Consider the following 17,949-nt stretch of genomic DNA (forward strand, 5'->3'; position numbering starts at 1 on the left):
AGAGCTTCATGTTTCAATTCTCCATGCTGTTTTGAGAGATTTGAGGGTGAGCCTGTGTAAATGATCAGTGTAAGGCTGGGATCTGGGCCCAAGAATAGAAGGGAAAAATGGGGAAAGGGAAGAGATAACTTTTAGTGTATTGTATTAAAAATAATATTAAAATGCTTACTATATATATTGTTTCCAATATCTATTCAAGACTCTCCCCTCCAGTGACTGACAGAGGAGGAAGGAGGAGAATGAAGTAAAATGGGACAATATATATGAATAGTTAATGCAAGGGAAGGTTCTCTGAAAAGTGAGTGAAATTTTAAAAAATCAGCTGAGTAACTCTGGGTATATTGTAATTTTTAAAAGTAGTTCAGGACTTCCACTTCCAGTTACGATGGAGTAACTGAGAACTGTGAAAGATACAACTCTTCAGACACTGGATAACAGGAAGTGTAGGACAGGTATGTGGAGAGATTAAGGTGAGCATGAAGGTCTTGCTAGGCTAAACAGACACACTGGATTTCAGGAGGGAGAGGCGACTAGAACTTGTAGGCGGACTACCAGAGGAGGCAATGAGGCAAAGAAAAGAGCTTCAGAAATTTGCATAGTGTTCCTACTGAATCTGTTGCTAATACTAAGGATCACGTGTATAGGGTAAAATTCAATCAGATCAGAATAAAAAAAGACTGAGAATCCGTAAGCTTGCACCACTGAGAGGTGTTTGAATTTTGACCGACCAGAATGAAAAGCACCTGTGGAACACCTAGGGCATTCAGGGAGACCCCAGAGCAGTCACACCTCAGTAGAACTAAACTAGCCCTGGAGTAAAGGCTATTCTGAACCTATTCAAAGGAAGATTAAAAAGAAGTTCCATGTATGAGTTTGGTCAAAAGGTACAAACTTCCAGTTATAAAATAAGTACCAGTGATGTAATGTACAATATGTTGACTATAGTTGACATGGCTGTATGGCATATTTGAAAGTTGTTAAGAGTGAATCCTAAGAGTTCTCGTCACAAGGAAAAAAAAACATTTTTGCCCTTTCTTAGGTACCTATATGAGATGGATGTTGACTAAACTTATTGTGGTAGTCATTTCATAATATATGTAAGTCATGTCATTATGCTATAACCTTAAAACTTATAAGTAGTGCACGGCAATTGTATCTCAATAAAACTGGGGAGGCAGGGTAGATGGAGATCATGACCAAAAAAAAGGAAGTTTCAAGTGGATCATGCTATTCCAGAAAGAATTTACCTGTCTTCCTGAACAAAGTCCAACACTGTTTAATAAAGACAACAAAATCTAGCACTCAACTACCTAACATTCACAATGCCCAGTATCCAATAAAAAATTGCCAGAAATGTAAAAAAAACAGGAAAATGTGACTCATAGCCAAAATAAACAGACCCAGAAATGAGATACCAGAATTAAAAACAAGGACATTTAAAGAGCTATTATAAATATGTTCAAGTATTTTAGAACATCCACAAACATAATAAGGAGCAAAATGGAAGATATAATGCACACCATAATAAAACCACTGAAAATTCGTGTGAGAGAATATTAAAAGCAGGCAGAGGGGGAAAAATAGATACAGAAGGAAAAAAAAGAATTCACATTTCTTGTCAGAAACCCTATACAAACCAGAAAACAATAAAATGCTATCTGTGCCTCCCCAAAATTTACTGTTAACCTAGAATGCTATATCCAGAACACATCCCTCAGAAATGAGGGTGAAATAAAGACTTTTTCAAGCAAACAATATGAGGGAATGTATTGCCAACAGTCCTGCACTACAAGAGATGTTAAAAGAAGTCCTTTTGGCAGAAGGCAAATTACATTATCTGGATCTATAAATAGGAATGAAGGAATGGTAAACACATTGATAAACATAAAATATTTTTATCTGCATTTAAAAATGAGGAAAAAGAGGGGCGCCTGGGTGGCTCCATCAGCTGAGCGTCCGACTTCAGCTCTGGTCATGAATCTCACGGTCTGTGAGTTCGAGCCCCGCATTGGGCTCTGTGCTGACAGCTCAGAGCCTGGAGCCTGCTTCAGATTCTGTGTCTCCCTCTCTCTCTGACCCTCCCCCATTCATGCTCTGTCTCTCTCTGCCTCAAAAATAAATAAACATTAAAAAAATGAGGAAAGGGGCGCCTGGGTGGCGCAGTCGGTTAAGCGTCCGACTTCAGCCAGGTCACGATCTCGCGGTCCCTGAGTTCGAGCCCCGCGTCGGGCTCTGGGCTGATGGCTCAGAGCCCGGAGCCTGTTTCCGATTCTGTGTCTCCCTCTCTCTCTGCCCCTCCCCCATTCATGCTCTGTCTCTCTCTGTCCCAAAAATAAATAAACGTTGAAAAAAAAAATTTTTTTTAAATGAGGAAAAAGATAACTGACTCTTTAAAGCAAAAAATAATAGTAATGTGGGAATTTCCATGTCTGTGTGGGCTCCCCCATATACCTAATGTCCACCGTTAAACTTGGTTTTCTTCTCCTGTTTAAATAAAAATAATAATAGGGGCACCTGGGTGTCTTAGTCGGTTACGCATCCGACTTCAGTTCAGGTCATGAACTTGTGGTCTGTGAGTTCGAGCCCCAGGTTGGGTTCTATGCTGACAGCTTGGAGCCTGAAGCCTGCTTCGGACTCTGTGTCTCCCTCTCTCTCTGCCCCTCCCCTGTTTCTCTCTGTCTCTCAAAAATAAATTAACGTTCAAAATTTTTTTTCTTAAATAATAATAGCAATGTATTGTGAAATGTATAAAACCTAGAAGAAAAATGTATGACAACACTAGTACAAAGGACAGGAGGGGACAAATAGAAATACATGATTGCAAGGTTATTACATGTTACATGAAATCATAGGACATTATTTTGAAGGTAAATTGTGATAGGTTAAAAAGCAACCACTAAAAAAATAAAATGAAGAGGTATAGCTAAAAAAGTCAATAGTGGACATAAAATGTAATACTAAAAGATATCCAGTTAATCCAAAAGAAGGCAGAACATAAAAAAATGAATAAAGAACAGGTGGGAGAAAAAGAAGAAAAAAAAACCAATACAGGAGATTTTAACATAGCTATATTGACATATAAATTAAGTGTAACACTTCAATTAAAAGACAAAGATTGTCAGACTAGACACAAAATTAAGACCCAACTATGGGTTGTCTAAAAGAAATTCACCTAGAGGCACCTGGGTGGTTCAGTCAGTTAAGCAGCCAACTTTAGCTCAGGTCATGATCTCCAGTTCATGAGTTCAAGCTCCGTGTCAGGCTCTGTGCTAACAGCTCAGAGCCCGGAGCCTGCTTTGGATTCTGTGTCCCCCTCTCTCTCTGCCCCTCTGCCACTCACACTCTGTTTCCCTCTCTCTCTTCTCTCTCTTTCTCTCTCTCTCTCTCTCTCTCTCAAAAATAAAGAAACTTAAAAAAAATTTTTTTTAAATAAAAGAAATTCACCTAAGTTCAGCTCAGGTCATGATCTCACAGTTCCATGAGTTCAAGCCCCACATCAGGCTCCGCACCCTCAGTTCAGGGCCTGGCTGGGATTCTTGATCTCTCTTAAAATAATAAACTTAAAATAAAATAAAATAAATTCACCTAAAATATAAAGACACAGATAGGCTGAAAGTGAAAAGATAGACAAAAATATGCTTCTGAAGACACTAAAGTAGAATTGCTATACTAACATGTGAAAAAGGAGACTTCAAAACAAGGAATATTATCAGGAGTAAAGAGAGAAATTTTGTAATGATAAAGGGGTCAGTTAATTACAGATATATATATATATATATATATATATATATATATATATATATATATATATACATACACACACACCTAATAAGACAGTTTCAAAATTCTGGATGAAGCATAACTGACAGAACTAAAGGAAGAAATAGAAAAGTCTACTATTACAGCTGTGAGTTTCAATACTCCTCATAACTGATAAAACGATTAGACTGAAAATCAGTGAGGACAGAAGATTTAAACATTACCAACCAAACTGACCTAAAGTCATTTATAGAACATTCTATTCAATAACAGCAAAGTATACATTCTTTTAAAATGCACACAGAATTGGGGAGCCTGAGTGGCTCAGTCGGTTGAGTACCTAACTCTTGATTTCAGCTCAAGTCATGATTCCAGGGTTGTGAGATCAAGCCCCGAATCTGGCTCTGTGCTGAACATAGAGACTGCTTAAGATTCTCTCTCTCTCTCTCTCTCTCTCTCTCTCTCTCTCTCTGTCTCTCTCCCTCTGCCCCTCTCCCCGACATGTATACAATCTCTCTCAAAAATAAAAAAATGCACACAGAAACATTCAACAACATAGAGCATATGCTAGACCATAAAACAAATCTCAATAAATTTAGAAGGACTGAAATCAATCACATGGAGTATATTTTCTGTCTACCAAAGAATTAAGTAAGAAATTAATAACAGAGGGGCACCCGGGGGGCTCAGTGGGTTGAGCAACCGACTTTGGCTCAGGTCATAATCTTGCAGTCAGTTTGAGCCCTGCATCTGGCTCTGTGATGACAGCTCAGAGGCTGGAGACTGCTTCAGATTCTGTCTCCCTCCCTCTCTAACCCTGCTCCGCTCACGCTCTGTCTCTGTCTCTCAAAAATAAACATTAAAAAAAGTATATTAAAAATAAGAAATCAGTAACAGAAATTTATCTGGAAAATCCCCAAGGGGAACCTGGGTAGCTTAGTTGGTTAAGGGACCGACTCTTGGTTATTATGGTTCAGGTTGTGATCTCAAGGCCATGAGATAGAGCACCAAATGTGGCTCCCCACTGAGCATGGAGCCTGCTTGGGATTTTCTCTGTCTCTCTGCCCTTTCCCTACTCGTGTGCATGTGTACTCTCTCTTTCTCTCTCTCTCAAAATAAATAAAAATTAAAAAAAAAAAAAAAACACATCCCCAGGGGCACCTGGGTGGTTCAGTGAGTTAAGCATCCGACTTCGGCTCATGATCTCCCAGTTTGCAAGTTCAAACCCTGCATCAGGCTCTCTGCTGTCAGCACAGAACCCATTTTGGATTCTCTGTTACCCTTTCTGTCTGTCCCTCCCCCACTGGCTCTCTGTCTCTCTCTCTAAAAAATAAATAAACATTAAAAAGAAAAAAATCCCCTGGGGCGCCTGAGTAGCTGTAGCTCAGTCGGTTAAGCGTCCCATTTCGGCTCAGGTCACAGGTCACGATCTTATGGTTTGTGAGTTCGGGCCCCATGTCGGACTCTGTGCTGATGCCTTGGAGCCTGGAGCCTGTTTCAGATTCTGTGTCTCCCTCTCTCTCTGCCCCTCCCAGCTCACAATCTGTCCCTGTCTCAAAAATAAATAAACATTAAAAAAAATTTTTTTTAATTAAAAAAAAAAATCTCCAAATAGGGGCACCTGGGTGGCTCAGTTGGTTAAGTGTCTGACTTTGGCTCAGGTCATAATCTCACAGTTTGTGAGTTTGAGTCCTGCATCAGACTCTGCTGTCAGTGCAGAACCCATTTTGGATCCTCTGTCTCCCTCCCTTCTCTGCCCCTTCCCGGCTCTTGTGCCCTGTCTCTCTCTCTATCAAAAATACAAGAACATTAAAAAAAAAAATCCCCAAATAATAGAAACAAAACAACACATTTCTATTTTTTAATTTAATTTATTTTTATTTGTTTTGAGAGAGAGACAGCATGAGTGGAGGAGGGGCAGAGAGAGAAGGTGACAGAGAAACCCAAGCAGACTCCACACTGTCAGCATGGAGCATGATACAGGGCTCGAACTCATGAACTGTAAGATCATGACTGAGCTGAAGTCAGAGGCTCAACCAACTGAGCCACCTAGGTCTCCCAAAACAACATATTTCTAAATATCACTAAAGATATGAGAAAATACTGTGAAGTGAATGAAAATGAAAACACAACTAACCAAAATTTGTAGGATGTTGCTAACAGAGGGGAAATTTATAGCACTAAATTTTTATATTAGAAAATAAGATGGGTGCCTGGGTGGCTCAGTTGGTTAAGCATCTGACTCTCGGTTTCAGCTCATGTCACGATCTCACAGTTTCATGAGCTCAAGCCCTGCATGGTCTGTGAGGAGCCTGCATGGGTTTCTCCCTCTCTCTCTGTCCCTCCCCGTTTACACTATCTCTCAAAATAAATAAACTTAGAAAAAAAAAAAGAATTAAAATTAGTTATCTAAGTTTCTACCTTAAGAAATTAGAAAAAGAAGAGCAAATTAAACCAAAGCAAACAGAAGGAAATAACAAAGATAATCATATAAATCAAAGAAACAGAAAACACAAAAATAACAGAAAATGAATGAAACTAAAAACTAATTCTCTGGAAAGATTAATAAAATTGATAAACCTACAGCCAGACTGGTCAGGAATAAGAGAGGAAACATACACATTATTCATCATGAATGATAAATCTTACAGGTATTTAAAAGAAAAAAGGATAGGGGCGCCTGGGTGGCTCAGGTGGTTAAGCATTGACTCTTGATCTCAGCTTGGGTCATGAACTCATGGTTCGGGAGTTTCAGCCCCACATTGGGCTCTGCACTGACAACATGGACCCTGCTTGGTATTCTCTATCTCCCTCTCTCTGCTCCTTCCCCACTTGGATGCTCTCACTGTCTCTCTCAAAAATAAATAAAATAAACATTAAAAAAAAAAAAGAAAAAAGGATATACATGAACAAATTTTACCAATAAATTTAACAATCCATATTCCTGAAGACACAAATTACTAAAACTGGCCCAAGAACAAGTAGGAGACTTGACTATTCCTAAGTCTATTAAAAAAGCTGAATTAATTAAAATGCTTCCCACAGAAGTATACTGATATATGCAATTTTACTTTGAAACGCATAAAAAAATTAAATAGATTGATGGAGCGCCATCCTATGGATCAGATATGTGAAAAAATATGGTAAATGACAGAATCTAGGTGGTTTTATCAGTATTTGCTATGTAATTTTTCATCTTTACTGTATGTTTGAAATTTTTCATAATAAAATTTTAGGTAAAAAATTCTTCTCACAGGGGTGCCTAGGGTGGCTCAGTCAGTTGAACATCTGACTCTTAATTTCGGCTCAGGTCATGGTCTCTTGGTTCATGGGGTGGAGCTCCACATCGGGGTCTGTGCTGACAGCGTGGAGCCTGCTTGGGATTCTCTCTCTCTCCCTCTCTCTCTGCCTCTCCCCTGCTCTCTTTCTCAAAATAAATAAATAAACTTAACAAAAACATTCTTGGGGCACTTGGGGCACTGAACTTTAGCTCAGGTCATGATCTCATGGTTCGGGAGTTCGAGCCCCACAATGGTCTCTATGCTGACAGCTTGAGCCTGAAGTTTGCTTCAGATTCTGTGTCTCCCTCTCTCTCTATGCCCCTCCCCAACTTGCACTCTGTCTCCCTCACTCTCAAAAATTGAATAAACATTAAAAAAAATTTTTTTAATTAAAAAAAAATTCTTCACAAGGAAAACTCTAGGCCTGGATGCCCTCAATGGTTAATTCTATTAATCATTAAGCAAGAAATAATACCAATCCTGTATAAACTTTTTTTTTCCCTACACAAACTCTTTTTTAAAAAATGGAGAAAGAAAAAATAAAATAAAATAAAATAAAATAAAATAAAATAAAATAAAAATAAAATAAAAATAGAGAAAGGAAGGAATATGCTCCTGTGGTAGGGTCTCCTCCCTATTGAAAAAAAAGAAGAAAAGGAAAAGGAAAAAAAAAAAAAAAAACCTCAAGGCAACCTGGTTATACGCAAACATGATAACATCCCATGATAACGCAAACATGACCTTGTAACATGAGACCACTTAATCGTATGTTACCATATATGGGAGATAAAAAAGTAAAAAATACATTAAGAAAAGTAAAAAATACATTAAAAACTATGCCACGTGACATTCGGGGCTCAGTTCTTCAGGTAGGAACCCAACTGAGCAGTGCCAGCAGGAAGAAAGTTACTTCCTGGAAAGAAAAGTCTCAGTGTCACAACTCTCTGTGAGAGAATCCTGCTACACCTCAACTTATTTTATAGGGTAACATTACTCTAGTATTAAAACCAGACAAAGACATCACAAGAAAACTATGGAACTAACATCCCTCATAAACACTGATGCAAAAATAATCTACAGAATATTAGCAATTCAAATTCTGTAACACATAAAATAAATACTATTATCATGATCAAGAGGGGTTTATCCCAGGAATGTAAGGTTAAGTTAGTATTAAAAATCAATCACTGTAATTCTATATCAGAATAAAGAGAAAATCCAGGGGCGCCTGGCTGGCTGGTGGTAGAGAATACAACTCTTGATCTTGGGGTTCTAGAGTCAATGCAATTCCAATCAAAATTTTAGCAGGCTTTTTCTGTAGAAATGGACAAGCTCATCTTTTTTTTTTTTTTTTTTTTAATGTTTTTATTTTTGAAGGAGAGAGAGACAGAGCATGAGCCGGGGAGGAGCAGAGAGAGAGGGAGACACAGAATTCGAAGCAGGCTCCAGGCTCTGAGCTGCCAGCAGAGCCCGACGCGGGGCTCGAACTCACGAGCTGTGAGATCATGACCATGTCATGTCAGACACTCAACCGACTGAGCCACCCAGGCGCCCCGACAAGCTCATCTTTAAATGGAAGGGCAAAGGACCCTAGAATATCCAAAACAACTTTTTTTCTAGTAAAAATATGGAATGCGTCCTGAATTTGCGTGTCATCTTTGCGGAGGGGCTGTGGTAATCTTCTCTGTATCATTCCAATTTTACCATGTGTGCTGCCAAAGCAAGCACAAAACAAGTTTTAAAAAGAACAAAATTAAAGGACTAATATTACCCGACTTTAAGATTTACTACAGACTTACAATAATCTAAACAATATAGGGCATAAATTTAGACATGCAGACCAAAGGAACAGAACCCACATATATATGGTCAATTGATTTTTTACAAATGTGCCAAGGCACTTCAATAGGAGAGAGAACAGTCTTTTCAACAACAACGGTGGAACAACTGGATATGTGAGGTAGGGGGTGGAGGGGGTTAGAATGAACATTTACTCATCACACACCATATAAAAGAATCAATGTAAAAAAAAGGCAGAGGAGTGCCTGGCTGTCTCAGTCAGTAGAGCATGTGACTCTTGATCTTGGGGTCTTGAGTTTGAGCCCCACATTGAACATAGAGATTATTTTTTAAAAAAATAATGTGAAATGGATCGTGGAACTAAATGTGAAAGCTAGAAGTATAAAACTTACAGAGGAAAATATAGGTGAAAAATTTCACAGCTAGGAGTAGGCAAAGATTTACTAAATAAAACACAGAAGCACAAATCATGACAAAAAGATGAATAAATTTATCTTCATGAATGTTGAATTAAATTAAAATTAGTTGTTATTAGGGGAGCCTGGGTAGCTCAGTAAGTTAAGCATCCAACTCTTGATTTTGGCTCAGGTCACGATCTCACACTTGGCGTGTTTGAGCCCCACATCAGGCTCTGTGCTCACAGTGTGGATCCCAGTGCTTGGGATTCTCTTTCTCCCTCTCTCCCTGCCACTCTCCTGCTTGTGTTTGCTCTCTCATTCTCTTTCTCTCTCAAAATAAAGAAACTTTAAGTAAGTACTAACTAACTAGATATAGATAGGTCTTCATTAAAATGTCTGGACTATAAAAAACATCATTAAGACAATGCAAAAGGCAAGCCATAGACTAGGAGAAAATATTCACAATAAATATATATGACAAAGAACTTGCATCCAGAATACACAAAAACTCTTAAATAACACACACACAAGACAAATGAACGGATTTTCAAATTCAAGTATTTATTTACTTTGAGAAAGAGAGTGTGTGCACCGTGGGGGAGGGATGGAGAGGGGGAGAGAATCCCAAGCAGGTTCTGTGCTGTCAGTGCACAGACTCACACCGGGCAGGCTCGATCTCACTAACCGTGTGGGATCATGACTTGAGCCAAAATTAAGAGTCTGACACTTTAACTAACTGGGCCACCGAGGCACCCACTGATTTTTAAAATAAGCAAATAGTCTGGACACTTCACAAAAGATATATAATGGCCAGTAAGCAAATGACAACTGCTCAACATCACTTGTCATAATGCAAAATAAAATTGATAGTAAGTTACTTATTTTTTTTAAGAACCATAACTGAAGTATTTTTATTTTATGTAAAATGAGTTAGCATTAAGCTAGGTCTCTTAGATATCCACCATCAGGTAGGTATCTTGGATGACCCATTCAAGGAAGTTCACTTAATCCAACTTAATGAAGCCTATATCCTTTGTGCACTGATGAAAATACAGCCGGCACATATCGAGGCTGTGTTTCTGGATCAGACCATGTGGGTTTGAACAGAACAAGAACCCTGGCCAAATTTCCTCAAATGGCTCTATAGGAGAGCTGCTGGTGACCCATTTTGGATGTGACACATCTTGCATGCGACAAGGCAAAACACAATACTAATTTTTTTAAATTGTAATGTATGTAGTATAATGAGAACACTGCATACCCATAGAATAAGTAAAATTAAAAAGACAATTCCAAGTGTGACAAGAATATGGAGTGGCTAAAACTCTTACTCATTGTCAGTTGGAATGAAAATGGTACAACATTTTTGAAAACGGTTTGGCATTTTTTAAAAAAGATCTTTATTGAGATATAATTTATATGCCATAAAATTAACTCATTTAAAGTATACAATTCGATGCTTAAAATTTTTTTTAATGTTTATTTATTTTTGAGAGAGAGATAGAGACAGGGCATGAGCAGGGGAGGGGCAGAGAGAGAGGGAGACACAGAATCCAAAGCAGGCTCCAGGCTCTGAGCTGTGGGCACAGAGCCCAACACAGGGCTCGAACTCACGAACAGCGAGATCATGACCTGAGCCGAAGTCAGATAATCAAACGACTGAGTCACCCAGGCGCCCCTTAATACTTTTAGTGTATTCACATGGTTGTACAACTATCACTATGATCTAAACTTAGAACATTTTCATCAGCCCTTCAAAAAATCTTGTACCCATTAGCAGCCATTCCCCATTCTGTTTCCCAACCCTAGCCATGGGTAACCACTAATGTATTTTCTGTCTTTATAGATGTGTCTATTCTGGACATTTCAAATAAATGGAATCCTTTGGGTCTTTGTGCGTGGCTTCTTTCATTTAGCATATGTTTTCAAGAGTCATCCATATTGCAGCATGTATCAGTACTCTATTCTGTTTTATGGAGGAGTAATACTCCATTATATGGATGTATCACATTTTTTAATCTATTCAGTTGCTAATGGACATTTAGGTTATTTCTAGTTTTTAGTTATTATGAATAATGCTACTATAAACACTTGTGTACAAGTCTTTGAATGGACATATTTTCATTTCTCTTTCAGTAAATACCTAAGAGTGTCATAATATAGATGAATCTCAGACATAAAAGAGCACACAGAAAAGACACTGGTGGTTGATTAGGGCCCAGACTCATGGTTAAGACTGACCACAAAGGAGAACTTTTTGCAGGGATGGAAATGTTCTACATGTTGTGGGGGTGGGGATGGGGTGGATAGTGGATATATGTATTTGCATGATATATATCATGTCAAGTATACCTCAATAAAGTTTTTAAAAATTCAGTAAATCATGACTAGATTAAAAACAAAAAAGATGGGGGCACCTGGGTGGCTCAGTTGGTTGAGGGCCCAACTCTTGATTTCAGCTCAGGTCATGATCCTAGGGTTGTGGGATCGAGCCCCACATCAGGCTCCACACTGAGGGTGGAGCCTGCTTAAGATTCTCCCTCTCTCGGGGCGCCTGGGTGGCGCAGTCGGTTAAGCGTCCGACTTCAGCCAGGTCACGATCTCGCGGTCCGTGAGTTCGAGCCCCGCGTCAGGCTCTGGGCTGATGGCTCAGAGCCTGGAGCCTGTTTCTGATTCTGTGTCTCCCTCTCTCTCTGCCCCTCCCCCGTTCATGCTCTGTCTCTCTCTGTCCCAAAAATAAATAAAAAACGTTGAAAAAAAAAATTTTTAAAGATTCTCCCTCTCTCTTTCTCTCTCTCTCCCTCTTCTGCCCTTCTCTCCCATTTGTATGCTCTCTTTCTCTTAAAAATTTTAATTAAAAAAAAAGATGTACAACTATGGCAGTAAGCTTATGTCTTTTTTTGGTATTACTATTCCATTTTTGGTTGGGGCAAGAATGATTCAGACTGATGGCAAGTAACTAAGTTAGGAATTCTCAGTATTTTGACAATGCCAAGGATTCTCCTCATTGTGCTCCTCCTTTCCACTCCTCCACTCCTTGAAATCCTCCCTGACAAATTCAATGGACTCTGGGCAAGGGTACCTGTGTGGCTTGATTTCAACTCTTGATTTCTGACTCTTGATTTTGGCTCAAGTCATGATTTCAGGGGCCCTGTGTCGGGCTCTGTGCTGTATGTGGAGTTTGCCTAGGATTTTCTCTCTCCCTCTTTCTGCCCCTTCTCTATGCTCTTCCCCCCTACAAATAAAAAGAATAGACAGATAGATAGACAGACAGACGGGCTCTGGGTGGCAATCAACAGTGTCTGGAATACTTTTCAAGTGGACACTAGCTACATGAGGTTTTTATAAGTAGCTGTACTTACCTGGACCTTCTGACAAACTCAATAATTTGCCAAGCTTGGGGGTTTATAGGGTCCTTCCTGTCTTTACCAATCTAATGAAGGTTCTGATTTTTGCCTTTTTAGTGAAACTGAGGCAAAGATAAAGATATGAAATGATCATGGCTCTCCTTGTGGAAACTCATTCTAAGTAAGGGTCACTGGCCAACCATTTATGGATTTCTGAGGCAATATTTCTCTAGGGTACAAGGAGACCAGGGAGGTTTTATCTGTCCTTAGGTTTATACAGGGTCAAGTGGGGCTGCTGCAAGCATGCCGCATACATCAGCTGAGTGAGGTCTACACAGGCAAAGGTCTAACCAAGAAGTAGTGATGCTGATTCTTACACTGTGAAGTCTTCAAGGCAGGCACAATCTTTGCATTTTTATAGCCCCTGGCTTGGCACATAGCAGTGGCACATAGCAGATACTTCTATACTTGTTGCACCGAAGGAAATTACTCTGGGGAACTTGAGGCTAGGGCACATATTCCTTGTCTTATTGCTCTAACCAAAGACACTCAAAATCAGAGAATTCTTAGACCAAAGGAGGTTCTTGAGGGTTTCCTTGAGAGGCAAGGATTGGTTGTTTTTTAAAACACTTTAGCTCAAAGTGGCTGAAAAAAAGAAAACAAGCCAATAGCCCAGGAACTAGAACAAATAACAGCCTGGTAACAAAAATCACAAGCTCTGTTGAGTGAGCACTTCTCCCTCTACTGTGTGCTTACAGTGACTTTCTATCCAGGATAACCTGGATATCTCTCCAGGGCACAATTATCCAATATAATTGTTTGGAAACAAGGATCCAAAAGGTGAACAAATCTCTTAGGCTAAAAAAGATGATGCCTTTTAAAAGGTAACTGTTTCCTCTATACAGCTACCTTGCATATAATACGTAGAAGTTTCTCCCCTTTTTTTCTATTTTCATCTCCTATACTTCAGGATTAAACTCAATTTCAAAACCAATATAAGTTGGCCAATTCTCCCAGTCCGTCCATGTCTTTCAAGCCTGCTACCAAAGGGCTTTCCACTACCCTGAGATTTATTGATCTGACAGACTGGTTCTGCCCTTCAGCAAGGTGGATCAGATAATGAACCTCACAGTGGTGATTAGTGAGAGGCCATCAGCTGGTTAAAGGAGTGGTGACAGTGACTTTCTTTAATTTCCCTAGGCAGTTGCCCCCACCTCCCTGACTTTATTTGGCTGAAGCCCTAGACAGCCCTTGTAACGCTTTTCTTTGCACTAATTACAGATCCAGTGTGCCCAGTGCCCAGGCCCTTTCCCTCCACAAGCAAGGCACGCAATCACGCTAAGAGGCAGCCAAGGAAATGAAGGTGGGGGAATCATGACACACAAATATTGCATCAGGCGTTCTCCTTCTCTGTGGCTTATTATAGGCAGGCCACTCCTCCCCGCTCAACCCAAGAGGCAAGTGTCTCTGTCCTCCCCACCTGAGGTGTCTTTCTTTGGAAACATATCACGGAGGGAGAGAGAAAACATCATCTCTGCTCCTAACTCACGAGCACTGTGACATGGGGTCTCTGCCTCCCTGCCAGGACTCACGGATCTATCCCTCCCTAAAAGACAGAATTCTTTACCAGAAATCCTAGTTGTGAGCTATCCACAGTTTCTCTTCTAGTTGAGTGGGTCATTTTTAAGACCGCAACCTCCTTTGTGCAGTTATCACTGCAAAAAGTCAAAGTACTGTTATGGTACCCAGCAAAAACATTTCCCGTTAGCACAACTTAGAAGAGGTAAGTTTGCATGGCAACACTTGAGGCCTCTGACGTTACCACAGTGGCAAACTGTGTTCTTTCTAGCACACCTTATAGAGTTTTGAGCTACCTCCTAAGGAAAGGGTTGCAGTGGAAATAAAAGTTCCCGGAAGATCTATTTGGGAGGAAAGAGGTGACCAAAAAACAAACCAAAGGGGGAAGTCTTACTTGTACACTCTCATTTAATAATTGGAATAAAGGATCCTTCTTAGATTAAACCAAGAAAGCAAGGGCTGCTGTCCCCTGTAACCTCTGGAAAAGCCGACAAATACTGCAATTCCTACAAGCTCCAACACTATTCCTCTATTCGCTGCCAATGAAGCTTCAGTGGCAGTGAAGCCTGACTGAGGAAGACCAGAAGTTCATGTAATGCACATTTCACAATTCATATTTAATTGGAGAAAATGCTGTCAGTGGCAGAGATGAATAATAAGCTGAGCTCTTCACCAGTGACCTCTGCATTCATCTAGCTTGGCTGTGGGACATTAATTTCGAGAGTCTTTGTTTTGTTGTTGTTTTAACAAAATGGAACTACTACTTTAAAAACAATTAAAATTCAGTATGCTTTTAGATTTTGACCCATATAAATATATTGTCTATTACAAAAAAAATCTTTTTATTTTTTTCAAGTCGCCTTTGGTCTGTGGAAAAGCTTTATTTCTCACAGTAACTTTGCTGACATGCTTGATGGAATAAAGAGACTCTTTCCTCATTTATAAAGTTATCATACTGTGTCAGAAGCCTCTACTCAGGCATTTCTGTCTGGCTGACAGGCAAACTCTCCAGGCCCCTGTTCAGTACTTTCTTTCCTCAACTGAACGGTCTCTTCCCAAACCAGGGCCTTTTCCCACCCCCCCAGGAATGAGCCCTATTATCTGCACTGTCTCTGCTTCTCCCTCCACCTTCCTTCAGAATACCTGGCAAGCTCAAGCTGTCACACATGCCTTGGCCTGATGAAGTGGAAGGAGCTCAGACTTCAGTGTCAGACAGACTTATGTTCACATTATGGCTTTGCACTAACAGCTGTGTGACCATGGACAAATTACTTAGCCTCATTAGCATCCTCATCTATAAGATAGCTGTACCTATCCCAAATAGTTGATACAACAATGAAGCAAGTAACCTATATAAAAGTGCCCAGCTCAAGAACTACTAGCTTTTCCTTTCCTTTTATCTATTTGTGTCCTCTTAAAATCCAAGATACTGTCTCCCCTTTCTCTGGCAGTGAAGCCCACCTCCTGGTCCAAGTGAGACCACGGCCATCCTGGCAGCACATCATCAGCTTATCCTCTTATCTGGACCTTCTTAAGATGCCCTATATAACATAAAGTTGATTTCCGAGGTTAAGCAGCTTGTAAGAAAATCCTTCTTCCACTGACTCTGTCTTTCCTGTTTTAGTGAATCCAGTTAACAAACAACTCATATTGAACTTTTCTTCTGCCAAACAGGTCAACATTCAGCTGGAGTCTAAGCAAAGGCAACAAGGAAGGCAGGGTCTCTGACAGCCAATGCTGTGTCCCATGTTTGCACTCAATAAGAGTTCACACAGCAACCATCACTCGGGGTTATAGAGAGGCAGTACAAAACTACAGGCTGTTGTGGAAAAACAACAGGAAACTGAGTCATGGCTATCATCATAGGAATCCTAAACCTTAGGTCTCCAGCAGGTGTCTCTGTCAAGGCTGCTTTCCATGGTGGTTAAGGCCCTACTCTAAGATGAAAAAACATCACAGGGACTCTCAGAGTGGAATATTCAGAGATCTCAACTGTCCCAGGGAGAACTTTCTATCAGTGGCTAGTGAGCTACACTCACTCCCTGCTCAGAAAGTCCTGCCTCACAACTTTACAGCCTGCCTCTCCCAATGCTCCTCAACAACTAGTAATGTGCTAGAGCTGGCTCATACATAAACCATGAGATCATGACCTGAGCCAAGGTCGATGCTCAACCGACTGAGCCCCCGCCGGCACCCCAAGATTTCACTAGGATTTCTCAATGCCTAGCATTTATTTGTAGTGGCTCTTATCTTAGGATCAGGAGAAAATCAAAAAGGTTTAGAAAGATTACTAATAGGTATACTAGCTTCCAGTGTAACCTTCATATGTGAAGCATCTCTTTTCCCTAATTTACTTCAATCTAATCCTATAAATAAGTTATATTCTTTGCTTTGTCACGATACTTTTAAAGATACCTCTTGCAATATACAATATTATTCGTGCCTCCTCTGAGTCCAAAATCCAAAGCCCACAGTGAGAGTGGAGACTTAAAGAGATAATGGGAGGTAAAACTCCATAAAATTCCGAAAGTAGAAAACTTAAGAATCTGGTTACATTGTTCTATGGTCCTGTGACATATGGGGATGCCAGCAGACCACCTTGCTTATCCTCCTGGAAAATTGCTAAGCCTCCCTGTAGAGAAATGTCTGGTAGTCTCCTCAGCCACTTGGATGAAAGGAACACCAGCTTCAAGAAAGGTTTGCCCACTCGGAAAAACAAAGTAGAATAGTGGTTGCCAGGGGTGAGGAGGAGGTGGGAAAGGAAGTTGTTCAATGGATAGGGGTTTCGTTTTGCAAGATGAAAAAGTTCTAGAGATCAACAGTGCAATGATGCACACATATCAACACTGGTGTACTGTACACTTAAATGGTTAAGATGGTAAATTTTGTTATGTACTTTTTACCATTTTTTTTAAAAGCTTGGTTTGCTCATTAGGCCTTATCCCATGCCTAGCACTGAGGCTGGCTCATACTAGGCCTTTGATTAACACTTATGAATTGAATCAAAGGCAGTACAATTAGGTCAGGGAGGAGAGTCAGTACATTGTGGGTTATGGGGTCTGTGATGACAACTGAAATGACAGAATTGTATTTCTAAGTCATCCAGCCTCTGGATATCCTGTGATCCAAGGACAAGGGTTACAGAAACTCTGGTACTCTTCTCCTTTCTTTCTGTCCTTTTCAGGTCCTCGCTTTGAGTACATTTTACAATCTATGCCTCTCTATTGACCCAATTCCTATCCCTGCTCTTTCAAGGCTCAACTCAATTCTTCTCTCCTCCATATGGCCTTTCCTGACCACCACAACCTGCAAAGGTCTTCCTCTAACAGGAGTTCACGGATCCCACTGCTAGTACTGGTCAGCTATCGATAAGCTGTGTTAAGCCATCTCTTGAACTTATTCCATCCTTTGAGAACAAAGGCCCTTTATCATACTTCTCTATTCCTCAAATGCCTAGCATAACCTGAAGCACAGAGCAGGTGCTAAATGCTAAAATACTGATAGGTGAATGAAGGCTGAAGAAAGCAAGGGTGGGCCAACCATTTATTTGCTTTCCCATGGGATATTTCAAAGTCACAAAATTGGTCATGAATGTGACTAAAAGCTTAAGGAATCAGGCACTCAGAGAAGGTTTTGACTTGAATCCTAAATTTTGACTATGTACTCTAGATATTCAGAGCTCTAGAGAATCTTCCGTAAAATCCTACCATGAAGTCCTTCTTCTCGTCTATTAGGAAATCAGAGCCGATATAAAAATCAATATGTCACAGCATTTGTAAACCAAAA

The 17,949-nt window shown here is 40.1% G+C and overlaps 1 protein-coding gene, 1 non-coding gene and 1 pseudogene across 2 annotated transcripts in view; all 3 read right to left on the bottom strand.

The window, feature by feature from the left end:
• Window positions 1-17,949, bottom strand: part of ARMH3 (armadillo like helical domain containing 3) — a 175,519-nt gene that overhangs the window by 14,165 nt on the left and 143,405 nt on the right. The window lies entirely within an intron of this gene.
• LOC122493578 lies at window positions 8,662-8,768 on the bottom strand. Its single transcript, XR_006299939.1, has one exon. It is a non-coding gene; the product is annotated as a U6 spliceosomal RNA (small nuclear RNA).
• LOC122493170 lies at window positions 9,944-10,629 on the bottom strand (annotated as a pseudogene).

This window comes from Prionailurus bengalensis, chromosome D2, assembly GCF_016509475.1.
Source record: "Prionailurus bengalensis isolate Pbe53 chromosome D2, Fcat_Pben_1.1_paternal_pri, whole genome shotgun sequence".
Classification (NCBI taxonomy): Eukaryota; Metazoa; Chordata; class Mammalia; order Carnivora; family Felidae; genus Prionailurus; species Prionailurus bengalensis.